General features: G+C 44.0%; 1 protein-coding gene across 1 annotated transcript in view; it reads right to left on the minus strand.

Annotated features, from left to right (window-relative positions):
• SP4 (Sp4 transcription factor) overlaps window positions 1-216 on the minus strand; it is a 38,733-nt gene extending 38,517 nt beyond the window's left edge. Inside the window, exon 1 of the mRNA XM_006028590.3 lies at window positions 192-216. The gene's annotated coding sequence lies outside the window, so the exon portion shown is untranslated. The remainder of the gene's footprint in view (window positions 1-191) is intronic.
• Between the last annotated feature and the right edge of the window lie 11,778 nt (window positions 217-11,994).

Genomic DNA, 11,994 nt, shown 5'->3' on the forward strand with positions numbered 1-11,994 from the left:
ACACAAAACGCGCGGGGGGCGGGGCCCAAGCGGCGCCAGCCAATCATGGGGCTGCCGGGCGCCTCGCGCCGCCTAACTGACCGCGCGGGAAGGCGAGGCGCCGCCAGCTCCCCCCGCCCCGCTAGTCAGTTCTCCCCGCTGTAAGCGGAGCTCTGTGGGGCCGCGGCTGGGGCCTGCCTCAGCTCCGTTACCCAGTCACTCCAGCTCGCCCGCCCGCCCGCGGCGGGGGAGAAACCCCGGCGCTTCCTCCCGCCCAACGGCGATGTCGCTCCCCCACCGCAGCGGCTGGGGGGGCAGGGCACGGGCAGGAGAGAGACTCATGATGTTGCCGCCGAGGGGCTGGGGCGTGCGTGGCATGCCGGGATGTGTAGTCCCCGCCTTGTCCGGCTAACGGTCGGGCGAGGCGGGCGCATGCGCGGCAGGGGCGGGGCTGCTGAGGGAGTCGGGGTCCCGGGCCAGTGTCTCGTGGGGGCGGGGCGGCTGTCACCCGCCTCTCCACCCGGAGAAGCCTGAGGTGTGGGTGCCCTGGGTTTCGTCCAGTCCCGAGGCGTGGGGCTGGACGGCACCTGCGAAGGTCGCCCAGCCCAGCCCGGGGCAGGACAACCGTCCTCTGCAGCCCTGGGGCCCGCGCCACCCAGTGCACCCGCCTGGGCAGCGGGTGCTGGGCCTGACCCTAGCCCTAGCCCCTGAGGCAGTGCGCACCCCCTGCCACAAGACATTGAACACTGGGAAAAGGGGACAGACCTGCAGTCAACTCACCCTTTACAAACGGGAAAAGAAACTTTTTGTAACCATCCCCCCAGGCTCATCTGTCAACTGGGGTGTGAGAGCTCCCAAGAACTGTCTGAAGCCAAGAACACATCTAGAAGCGAGAAATCTACAAGAAAGGAGCTGCGGTCCTGGTATTTCAGCATTACGTCTCCTAGAAGTATCAGGACCGTGGCTCCTTCCTTCTAGATTTCTCTCTTCTAGATTTGTTGTTGGCTTCCCGAAGGTCTTGGGAGCTTCTCACACCCCAACTGACTGGTGTGTGTGTGTTGGCACACGTACGTAAGTATATGTGTGTATGTATGTATAAAAGAAAAGTAAAAAGTGAAGTGCAGGCTTTCTTTAAGCATAAATAATGCTAAAGAAAAATCCCATTTGAAGATTGCAAGGCCACTTTCATGGGGATATCCACAGTTTTGCTTTGAAGCATATGTGGTATGCTGTACTGGTCTGAACATGAAGTTATGCCTGCTTACCTTTACATGCACTGCACCATAACAACTAGTGGGTTTTTATGGGGACAGTACAGAGCACCTTTGTGATCTCATTTCAGGGACTCTCCTTCCCTGCCAGTTTTCAAGTTCCCATGCTAAATGCTAGTGATAGACAGATATATATATATATTATATATATATATACACACAGATAGATATAGATAGATATATTCCTAACCTGATTAGCAACTTCTAGAAAATCCTACGAGACCTGTTTCTGCCTTTCTAGGCACCTATGTACCTCTGAAAATCTAGCACAAAGTGTGGGCTATGAAAACCCTATTAAAGAGTGATTGAAGGAGAGAGGAGTGACATTGGTAGAAACCATGGTGGGAAATGGGTGGTGTTGTTTCTAGTTGTGATGGTCCAGGTGTGAGAAGCAAAATTTGTGAGGCCAGGTAATGTCTTTTATTGGGTCAACCTTAGTATTGAGAAGGATGTTAGATAAGCCATACATTCTGCAAGCTTTCTTAGACACACAATATGTTTACTTAGATGTGGGAAACAAGAAGATACTGCAGAAGTCAGTAATATTTTTTTTACTGCCTTTTTGTGGCAGACATCTGATTATGGTGTGAGAGTGCAGGCAGCCTACGACAGCCTACACTCTTCAGCCACCCTGGGCAGTTGTTCTGGGGCTTCAGGGACCTGATCCTGGCTCCAATTTGGGTCCTGCATCTGCAGGTGTGGAATCTGGAAGCTCTGGGCTTGCAGATGCACACACAAGGGCAGGCCCAGAGCAGGGAAGCCTGGTTCTCTGCTCCATGCTTGCAGGGAAATGTCTAGGGTGCACGTCTGCAGACATGGAGGGGGTTCATGTAGGGGGATTCCTGTGTCACAGAATTTCATGCTGCTGCACCTCAGTAAGAGAAACTCCTTCACCTCAGCGTTTGCCATGCCCCTTAGAAGGTGGCCGTGTCTCTTACTACAGAGGAAGATAAAACCCCCACAGACTGTACCAATTTGACTATGGAGCAAAATTCCTTCCTGCCCCCAAATGTGGCGATTGGTCTGACCCTGAGTGGAGGGGGAAGACCCTTTAGCCAGGAACCTCCAGGTTTAAGTCCCAGCAGGAACATTGGTACACTCAGGTCAAAATCCCCAGCCTTAGCTACAGCCAGCCCCCAATGCTTCTAAGGAGAACTCCCCCCCAACCCAAACATACCTTGACACACGTAGCAATAGGAGGGGAAAAAATTATTTCCTAGCCCCATGTGACAATCAGTGGCCATGTCTACATGGGATGCTTCACTGTTCAGTAAACTACTCTACTGCACAGTAAAGTGAAACCATCTGCATGTGTAGGTGCTCACTGTGCAGTAAATTAGTTTACTGTACAGTAAAGTTACTGTGCATTAAAGCCAAATAGCATTAATTGCAATGTAGATGCACGTAATGAAGCCTAGAAGCATTGAAAATACTCATAGTAGAGCATAGGCATAACTACTACTAGATCATCCCTGACCAAGGCTTGTCCAACCACTTCCTTAACACTTCCAATGAGGTGTTACCACAACTTCCCTAGGCAGTCTATTCCACTGTCTCACTGTTCTAACAGGAAGACATTTTTCCTGATATCCAATCTAAACCTACTTTGCTGCAACTTCAAGCCATCGGTCTGTTTTCTGTTCTCTGAAGCAAGAGAGAAAAGGTGTTTTCCCTCTTTAGAGCAGCCCTTCAGATATTTGAAGACTCCTATCATGTCCCCTTAAATGTCTTTTCTGCAAGCTGAACATGCTACTTCCTTCAACCTCTCCTTGTATGGCTTGCTTTCTAAGCCCTTTATCATTTTTGTTACTTGCCTCCAGACCCTCTTTAACTTCTCCATGTTGTTTTTAAAATGTGGAGCCCAAAACTGTACACAAAATACTCTAGATAAGGCCTAACGAGTGTTAAGTAAAAAGGCTTTATCACCTCCTGTGTCTTGTACCTAGTACTTCTCTTGATGCATCCCAAAACTACAATCATTTTTTGTGCAACTACATCATACTGCAGACTCCTGTTGAGTCTGTGATCTACCACAATTCCTAGATCCATAGGGCTGCCATCCAGCCAGGTTATCCATTTTGTATGAGTGTTTTTGATTATTCTTCTCAAGGGGTACATCTACACATGCATTTATTGCAGCCTAGATTTACTGTGCAGTAAGATACTCCAATCACAATCAGGAGCAGGAGCACATAGTCCTTGCCCGGGCTCCTGTGGCAGAGCTGGCCTTGGCAGCAGGCAGCTCCTGGGGCCAAGAAGCTATCTGGTGGACAGCTGACCAGGAGCAGAGTTGGCTTCTGGTCAGGTGTCTACACAAGTGCTACGACACCATTATTAATGCCTAGTAAATTTGCTATTTGCATTTGCAGGTAGCAAATTTACTTGGGATTAGGGAGATTTACTGTGAAGTAAGCATGTGCATGTGTAGATGCGCATGCTTACTTCACAGTAAACTATGCTAACTTGCCATTAAGTGTCTCATGTAGATACACCCAAGATGTAGCATTTATAACTGACTATTGTTTGAGGACATTGAGCCAGTTGCCTATCCACCTTATAATAGTTTTATCTAGCCCATATTTTCCCAATTTGTTTATGAAAAGGTCACATGGGACTTTGACAAAAGACTTGCTGAAATCTAGATACACTATATCCACTGTATTCCCCTTCATCCATCCAACCAGTTTCTTGTCAAAGAAAGACATCAAGCTGTTTGGCATGATTTGTTCTTAGTAAATCCATGCAGGTTACTTGTGATCAGGCTTTCCTCCTCCAGATACTTGCAGATGGACTTCTTTATGATATGCTTCAGTAACTTTTCAAGTATCAAGGTGAGGGCAAATGGTCAATAGCTCTCTGAGTCCTCCTTTTTGCCTTTTTAAAAAGGCAGTACTTCGGCCCTTTTCCAGTCCTTCAGTATGTTGTGCAGCCATATTGGTTTCTTGCCATTCTTATTGTGTTTCCACTGTGTTGGAACACATTTTATCTTTAGGCTTCCAAAACCGTGCCCATTAGAAGCTTCCAGCATTCTTGGGTGTCTTTATCCTTCGGTCTGTTTTCCCATGGCCTGCCTATTAGCTTATCCAGTTGAAATCCATCTTTTTGAAATCTAGCATATTAGTTTCTGCTGACCTCATGTTTGTTCCATCTCAGGATAATGAATTCTAGCATGGAATGGTCAATTCCTCCTAAGTTTCCCCATCACCTTCACATCCTCCACCAATTTTTCCCTATTGATCAGGACAAGATTCAAGATACATGATCTCCTAGTTATATCCTTAACATACTGGAGCAGAAAGTTTCCTCCACACAAGTTAGGAACTTGCAGGGCATTTCATGTTTGGTTGTATTGTTCTTCCAGCAGATTTCTGCAAAAAATGAAGTCTCCCATTGGCACCATCTCATCACTTTTGGATGAATTTTGTCAACTCTTTGAAGACTGCCTCATCCACCTTGTCTTCCTGACTTGGTGACCTATAATAAATCCCCATTATTATATCAGTGCTGTATATTTCACCTTTTATCTTCACCCAAATATATTCTGCTCTCCTATCTTCTTTCTCCTGAAGCAGGAAACAAGTGTATGCATTTTTGTCATACAAGGTGACACTACCACCTTTTCTCTCAACTATGTCCTTCCAAAACAGAGTCTATCCCTTAATGTTGACATTCCAGTTATAAGGAGCTGTCCCTCTTGGTTTCTGTGATACCAGTCAGTTCTTTCCATAGGCTATGACTTCCAGCTCATTTTGTTTGTTCCCCATACTTCTTGCATTTGTTTACATACATAGGACATATTTTGCATTCTGACCTACTTGTTTCCTTTTTGCTCCACTTGTTGCTGCCTTACTTGTCCATGGTTCTCTGGCCATATCCCAGAGTTGAGCTTCTTGTTTCAGTCCTTTCCACTCTGGATTGTTTGGTGTTCTGCTGGAGGGTTTTGTTCACTATCCCCAGTAGATGTTTTATAGCCCTCTTTACTAGGCTGGCACAAAGATCCTGTTCCCAGTTCGGGTTCCATCTCTGGATAGCAATTCTCCCCTTCAGAACATCCATCCATTATCAAATAATCCAAAGCCTTCATGTCAACACCACTATCTCAGCCACATGTTTATTTCCATGATACAATGGTGCCCTGCCTGGGCCCTTGCCTTCCACTGGGAGGATTGAGGTGAACACCATTTGTGCTCCAAGCTCCTTAATTCTCCTGCCAAGAGCCCTGTAGTCTCTTCTGATCTGCTCAGTGTCATTCCTGGCAGTAGTGTTGGTGCCTACAAAGACAACCAGGAAAGGGCAGTGGTCTGAGGGAGGGATGAGCTCTGGCAGTCTCTGTAAAATTCTGAATATGAGCTCCAGGCAAACAGCACATTTTCAGGGAACTGAAATCCAGATGGCAAATTATTGCTTGTGTCCCTTGCAGAAGGTAGTCACCAACCACCACTCTTCTCTTTCTTCTTGGTGCAGTGGTCTTAGAGCCCTCCATCTTTGGGGCCCTGCACTTTCTGCTGTCTAGACTCCTGAGTCCTCTGGGGCTTTATTCACCTTACATCAAATCAGTGGATGTCTCTTGTTGATTTAAGTGGAAGTAGCATCAGGTCTTGCAGTACTGACTGAAGTAATGCCGGTATACCTTTACAAATCTAAGCTATCACTCCTTATGTCAAAAGGATGGGAGGTAGGTTCAATGACTGCAAGTTCAAAGGCCAATTCTTAAGAGCTTCAAGCATAGATACAGGTTACACTTACAGAAGGGGAGATGAGAAGTCAGCAACGGAGCAGTAGAGAGAGGTAATAACTGAGCTCCTAACTGACATGTTGGTTTTCACTAGAGGAATAGTAGGCGTGTTTCCTGAAAGTGTCAGGTCCCAGATACTGTAGGGACATGGAATAAAGGATTTACATCTTTGAGCTTCAAACAGATATGTAAAGGAGTGTCACGGGATGGGGTCCTGCAGGATGGCCGTGATCTCCCCAAGGCCCCTTTATCATGCCAAGTTGGCCCAATGGGCACCCTCTATTGTCGCCTGCCACATCTTTGATTGAATAATTGATAGGGAGGCTGCCTTTCAGTCCTCTTGGACACAGTCTTGATTGATTCTCTGGACCCCATGGGTTTCCGGACCCCTGGTGGGTCCCGCTCCAAGATAGATGTTGCAACAGGTGTTTCAGGGCACCCTAGCCTTATGGGCTATGCGTGGCTCCAACCAGCCCTTTACCATGCCCCAAGCCTCACAGATGGTACCAACATTGTTTGGTCTGGGCCTTGCTGCAGTTTGGCCCCCTTGTCCTCCCTGGGCTCTCCGCAGCCCTGTCTTGCTCTGCGCCTCACCGGCACCTGGGCTCTCCACAGCCCTGTCTCGCTCTGCTCCCCACAGCCCTGCAAATGCTGTGCCCTCTCTGGCGCCGGGGTCCCCATGCTGCCGTGGGCCCCCTATGAGGCCTCCTCCTTCCTCTAATAGCCTCACCCAAACCACCAGTGTTATACAACAGTAAACAAAACACAAGCCCTTGGGCTGTAACATAAATTCAAGCTGTCTGGCTACAACATCATTCAAAGCATACCGGGGGATACTCTGTCCCTCAATAGTCTCAGAAGCTGCTCCTGCAGTCAGGCCTCTCTCCTTTGCTTGCCCTGGGAGAGCTCCTTCCCCTTTGGCTGCTGGCAGGGAACTGCCTTCCTGGCCTCAGCCCTGGGAGCCAGGCCCTGCCCCTTCCAGTCAGCTGACCACTGGCAGGTATGGGCCACTAGGTTGTTCTGGCTGCCCTGGTAAGCAGCAGCTGGGGTTTCCAGGGCACCGCTTGGGCTCTTCCCCTAGCAGTTTCAGCTCTTTCAAGGAGGAGGGCACCCTAGTGCCCTGCGACAAGGAGCAAAATATGTCAAACTGATTCCATTTACATCTTAAATACACTTTAATCTCTATTCTTTAAATAGTACATGATTTCCTGAAATTTAAAAAAATCCTAGTAAAATACTAATAACAAATGTAATTGATTAAAAGGATGCGGTTTGGATAAACAAGTTCTTAACACCATAAATGACTGTTTCAAGTAATAGCTGACTACAGGTGCACACAATATTTAGCCCTAAGTAAAAAATGACTTTATTTAAGAATTAATTGGAGCTGGATGACTAAGCAACAGTGCCCATATGATAATAAAAGAATATTACAGTAATTTTAAGAGTTTTCTTTAGAAAATGAAAATGGGAGACAAGAATTAAGAAAAAATCCTTAGAGCCAACTTGGAATCTATTTAAGCACATTATACTAAAATAACAAGATGTGTATTCCAAAATACAAGAGGCACAAAAAGCAAGGGAAAAAAAACTGTTTGGGTAAAGAATTTATTCAGGTCATAACGATACTCATCAAAAAGCAGATGTCCAGCAAAATGATAGGAAGGATCATAAACCGTGATCATTTTATTTTAAGCCTTGTATGGCAAAAATAAAGATTAATTCTGTGACTATATTTGTAGTCAGAATCTTTCCAGGTTTGATGGAGCATTAGGCTACTTTGAATAAAAGGACCAAGGATACTTTTGCAAAGAATCTCTGTAAGTTTTCTGAAGGCTTTACCATGTAGCACAAGGGAAAAAAATCTATCTCCACAAAGCATGCTTTTTATAGATAAGAAAGATACGGCACTTCCAGCAACTGAAGTATAAAAGAGGTGGTGTTAAAATAAAATGATTGTTTAAATTGCAAGAATCACTGGGAATGAATGGCACTTATTCAAGAGTTATAAGAAAATAGGACTGGAAGGAACCTCAGAAAACCAACTAGTTCATTTCCTATTCTAAGATAGGATCAAGAAAGCCCACACCATTCCTGTACTTAATTCAATAATGAAGATTTCAAAACCTTGGTAGATAGTCTTTTCCACAACTTCACTGTCTTGATAATTAAAAAGATTTTCCTATTATCTAATCTAAATTTCCCTTACTTCAAATTAAGCCAATTGTTTTTTGTCCCTTCTGAGATGGACACAGAGAACAAATGATCACCCTTCTCTTTAAAATAACCATTTACATATTTAAATAGAGCTATACCACATTTCCCCAGCCTGTTTTTTTTCTAGACTAACTAAATATTTCAGTCTATCATTCCTTCTAGGGTCTTATCATTTTTGTTACTTTCCTCTGACCCATCTACACTTGTCTGCATCCTTCTTACGAGTCATGTCCACAATGGTCACAGAATCATAGCTGAGGCCTCAGAAGATTCAAGCAGAGTGGAATAATTACTTCTTTTGTCTTATGTATTACACTTTCATCAATACATCCCAAGATGAGATTTCTCTTCTTTGCAACAACACCCACTGTTCAGTATTCAGTTTGGGCAAGGATGAGGCCAAGCATACCTTACCTGCCTGCATCTATAGACCCCAAACCAAGAAATATGTCAAGGATGCTCTGCTGGACTTGTTTCTTTTTACACCCACTCTCAAGACGTCAGTCTGGGCATGCTTGAGAATGACTACTGGGGACAAGCCTTGAGGGGGCTCACAGGTGAACTTCAAAGTTTTGAGCACTTTAGTGGCTCTGGGTAGACAGGCTGTGCTTGGCACTATCTTCGTTGTGACCCACAGCTGCCATGGTATAAACAAGTTCTTTGTGGCCCATTATAACTCCTAGATCCTTTTCTGCAGCACCATTGTACCTCCCCATTATGTATTTGTGCACTTGATTTCCTCTTGCTAAGTGTAATGCTTTGCACTTGTTTTAATTGAATGACACCTTACTGATTGCAGACTGGCCATGTCTACACAAGATGTTGACTGCACAGTAGCCTGTGACTACTGGGCTTGCTGCAGATGGTGCTTGTTTTGGGGATGACTTGCCTTGATCTCTTGATTGGGCGTGGCTTGGGTTCTGGCCTAGCCTCATTGCAATGAGAAGACTTAGGTGCCTTGAAAGGGTGATCCAGAAAGCCTGTATGGAGTTGCCTAGCTCCATGAAATGCCTGTCCCTCTTTGAAGCTTACATACTTCTGTCCACTCAAGATGCAAAACCTGGAATCCTCCCTTGAGAGTAAGCAACTGCAAGCATTCTTTGAAAGCTTTTAGTAGACTTTACTTTTCTTAATATACTGTTTTAAAGGGCCTATCTTTTGTATTGTATACTAGTGCAGTGACTTCCAAACTTTTTTGGCTATTTGTCCCCTTTACCTACAAAATATTATTGCTTGTACCACCTACACCTAACACATCTCCTCATGTTCATTCCTCAAAGAGAATGTCAACAGTAATGTAAAAGCATGGTGACACCTTTACTCACCAAGTGTTGACCAATTAGAAGCTTTGCTGTCATTATTCAAATTTAGGCATGCACTCCTTAGCAAAGCACTGGGTACCCAGGGGATGCATATCCTAGTTTGAAAATCAGTGTCTTAGTGATAAAACCAGTGTTCACCCTTTATCTTGGGAGAAATCAAACCCATGTCTTCCAGTTCCTGGGGAGTGTCCTAAACACAAGGCTGTCAACTAGATTAAGTGACAAAGAATGCAAGGTTCATGGGGCCAGAAGGATAGTAAGGAAGAAGCAGCATGGCTCTGTAGCCTACTGCTTACGGAAGTAATCTGAGAGAGGGAAGTCCTGGCTCCTCGTCAAGGAATATATGGACATGCTTCCTCTTGCTTGTTGTATTTACGGTCCAATGAATCTTGCAGTTTTTACTGAACAATGACCTAGCTGTAGCAGGAAAGGTTGAGGGAGTTTGCTTAGAATAAAGTCACATGGGACTGTGTCAAACAGTCTATATCACAGATATAGTAGACTATATCTGTGATATAGTCAATCTGTGACTACATCACAGATATAGTCTACTACTTCCTGCTTTATCCAACAAGTTATTTACCCTGTCAAAGAAAGAAATTAAATTAGTCTGGCAAAGATATATTCCTGATACATCCAGGTTGGCCATTCCTTACCACCATATTGTCTTTTAGGCACAAAGTGATTGTTTAATAGACTCTTCCCATATCTTTGGGTACTGGTGATATACTGACTGATCTATAATTCCCTGGGTTCTCCTTTTCTCCCTTTTGCAGGTACTTTTGGCCTTTTCTCTAGACCATTAAAGCCTCACCTTTCTTCCTTCACCTTCTCAAAGATAAGATCATGCTTAACATCTCAGATAGCTGTGCCTAGTTCCTTCCCTGTGACAAGGCTCCAAGGGGGATAGATGTGAATCCTGGTGATAATCAACTGTATACTCCTACATCAGCCACAGCCAGTTGCCACCAGAGAAAACAGTTGGCAGCAGGGGGAATTGGTGACAATCAGTGGTAAGGGCAGCCCGAGGAAAGAGAAATAGTGGTGACAGCTGAAGTAGAGGATGCAATAGTAGCTGACTTAATTTTGGTGGGGCATAAATCCATAAATCAATGGGAAATGTTGGATTAGTTTATTGTGGATCAAAAACTAGGTAAGAAAGATGTAACTATAAACAGGAGGTTAGCATCAATTGCAACACTGAAGGAGGTCAAATGATAGAGAACCTCCTAGTAATCCATCGTAGGATCTATATTGCTTAGTAATTAATTACAAATACTACATTAAAATAGCATTACGAGTATCAAGTCAAACACTTGAGTTGGCTAGGATCAGGACTGTTGTTCAATACGCTATGGCAGTCCAAAAGGCAAATAAAATGTTGGGGTGCACAGAGGATAGAAAGGAATCATCAAAATCATCATATAAATAAATGGTACTTGGTTCACCTCATGTAGTACTTTCAGTGCTCTCTCTCTCTCTCTCTCCCTGCCCCCCAAAGAAAGCATTGCTCAGAAGCAGAGAGTGTTCTGATACAAAATATATTATAAATTTAGTTAAAAAAATATAAGCACTATTTCAAAACTTAGAAAAAAACCCAGCAGACATTTAGTCTAGTGGATTCTGAGATCTACAGAGTGGAACTGAAGGAGGCTGAATTTCCTATTGTTGGTGGAAGTTAAGGGCTGAAAGTAAATGAAAGGACAACCAAGAATGACATGGTAGAAAATACCTCTTCAGTCATGGATGGGCCCCTATGTATTCAAAAAATGAAGAGTTAGAATCTTTTAATCTTAGCCAGTCTCTGCTAACAAAAATTAAACCTTTCTGAAATGCTTCCATTTTCCTTTGTTCTTGTTTTTTACTAAGTTCTCTCTGCTCTATGTTATGTCTAGTGGTAGGATTCAATGATGACTTGAATCTGTTCTTTGTTCTGTTTTAAGAAAAAGCTGTCAACAACCTAGCCAAAAAATGACTATGCCATTTTATACTGGTCATATTTCCTTTTTTTTTCTTGTTCTGTGATTGAATTATGATAGAAGCATGAGAAGTACTTTCTGTTTTATAAAAAGCTCCATGCAGATTGCTATAATTCATCCACATAGTGTTAAAAATCAAATTCTAAATCATAACAAAAGTCCTCTCTTTTCTTCAACTCTTAGTTATTGTCTGTGAGAGAAAAGGAAATTGCTTTCTGATACTCCTTGGAATTATGTGATGCTATAAGATGTTGTTGCTAAGAAATAAGAGAGCTCAACGTCTTTTGCTCAGAAAAAGAGCATGGCCATGAACACATCTCCATCTGGCTAAGAAGTGCACCTTGATTTATGACTATATGAACATTTTTTTTACTTTAAAGCACAAGCACATTTGCCTGACATCAAAGTCAGCTTTCTTAAGCTGCAATTTATTGTCCTTTGCTAGTCCCAGTAGCTGCATGTTGCTACAAGCTACCCACAGAGGTGGACAG

Source organism: Alligator sinensis, unplaced genomic scaffold (assembly GCF_000455745.1).
Source record: "Alligator sinensis unplaced genomic scaffold, ASM45574v1 scaffold1112_1, whole genome shotgun sequence".
In the NCBI taxonomy this organism is placed as follows: Eukaryota; Metazoa; Chordata; order Crocodylia; family Alligatoridae; genus Alligator; species Alligator sinensis.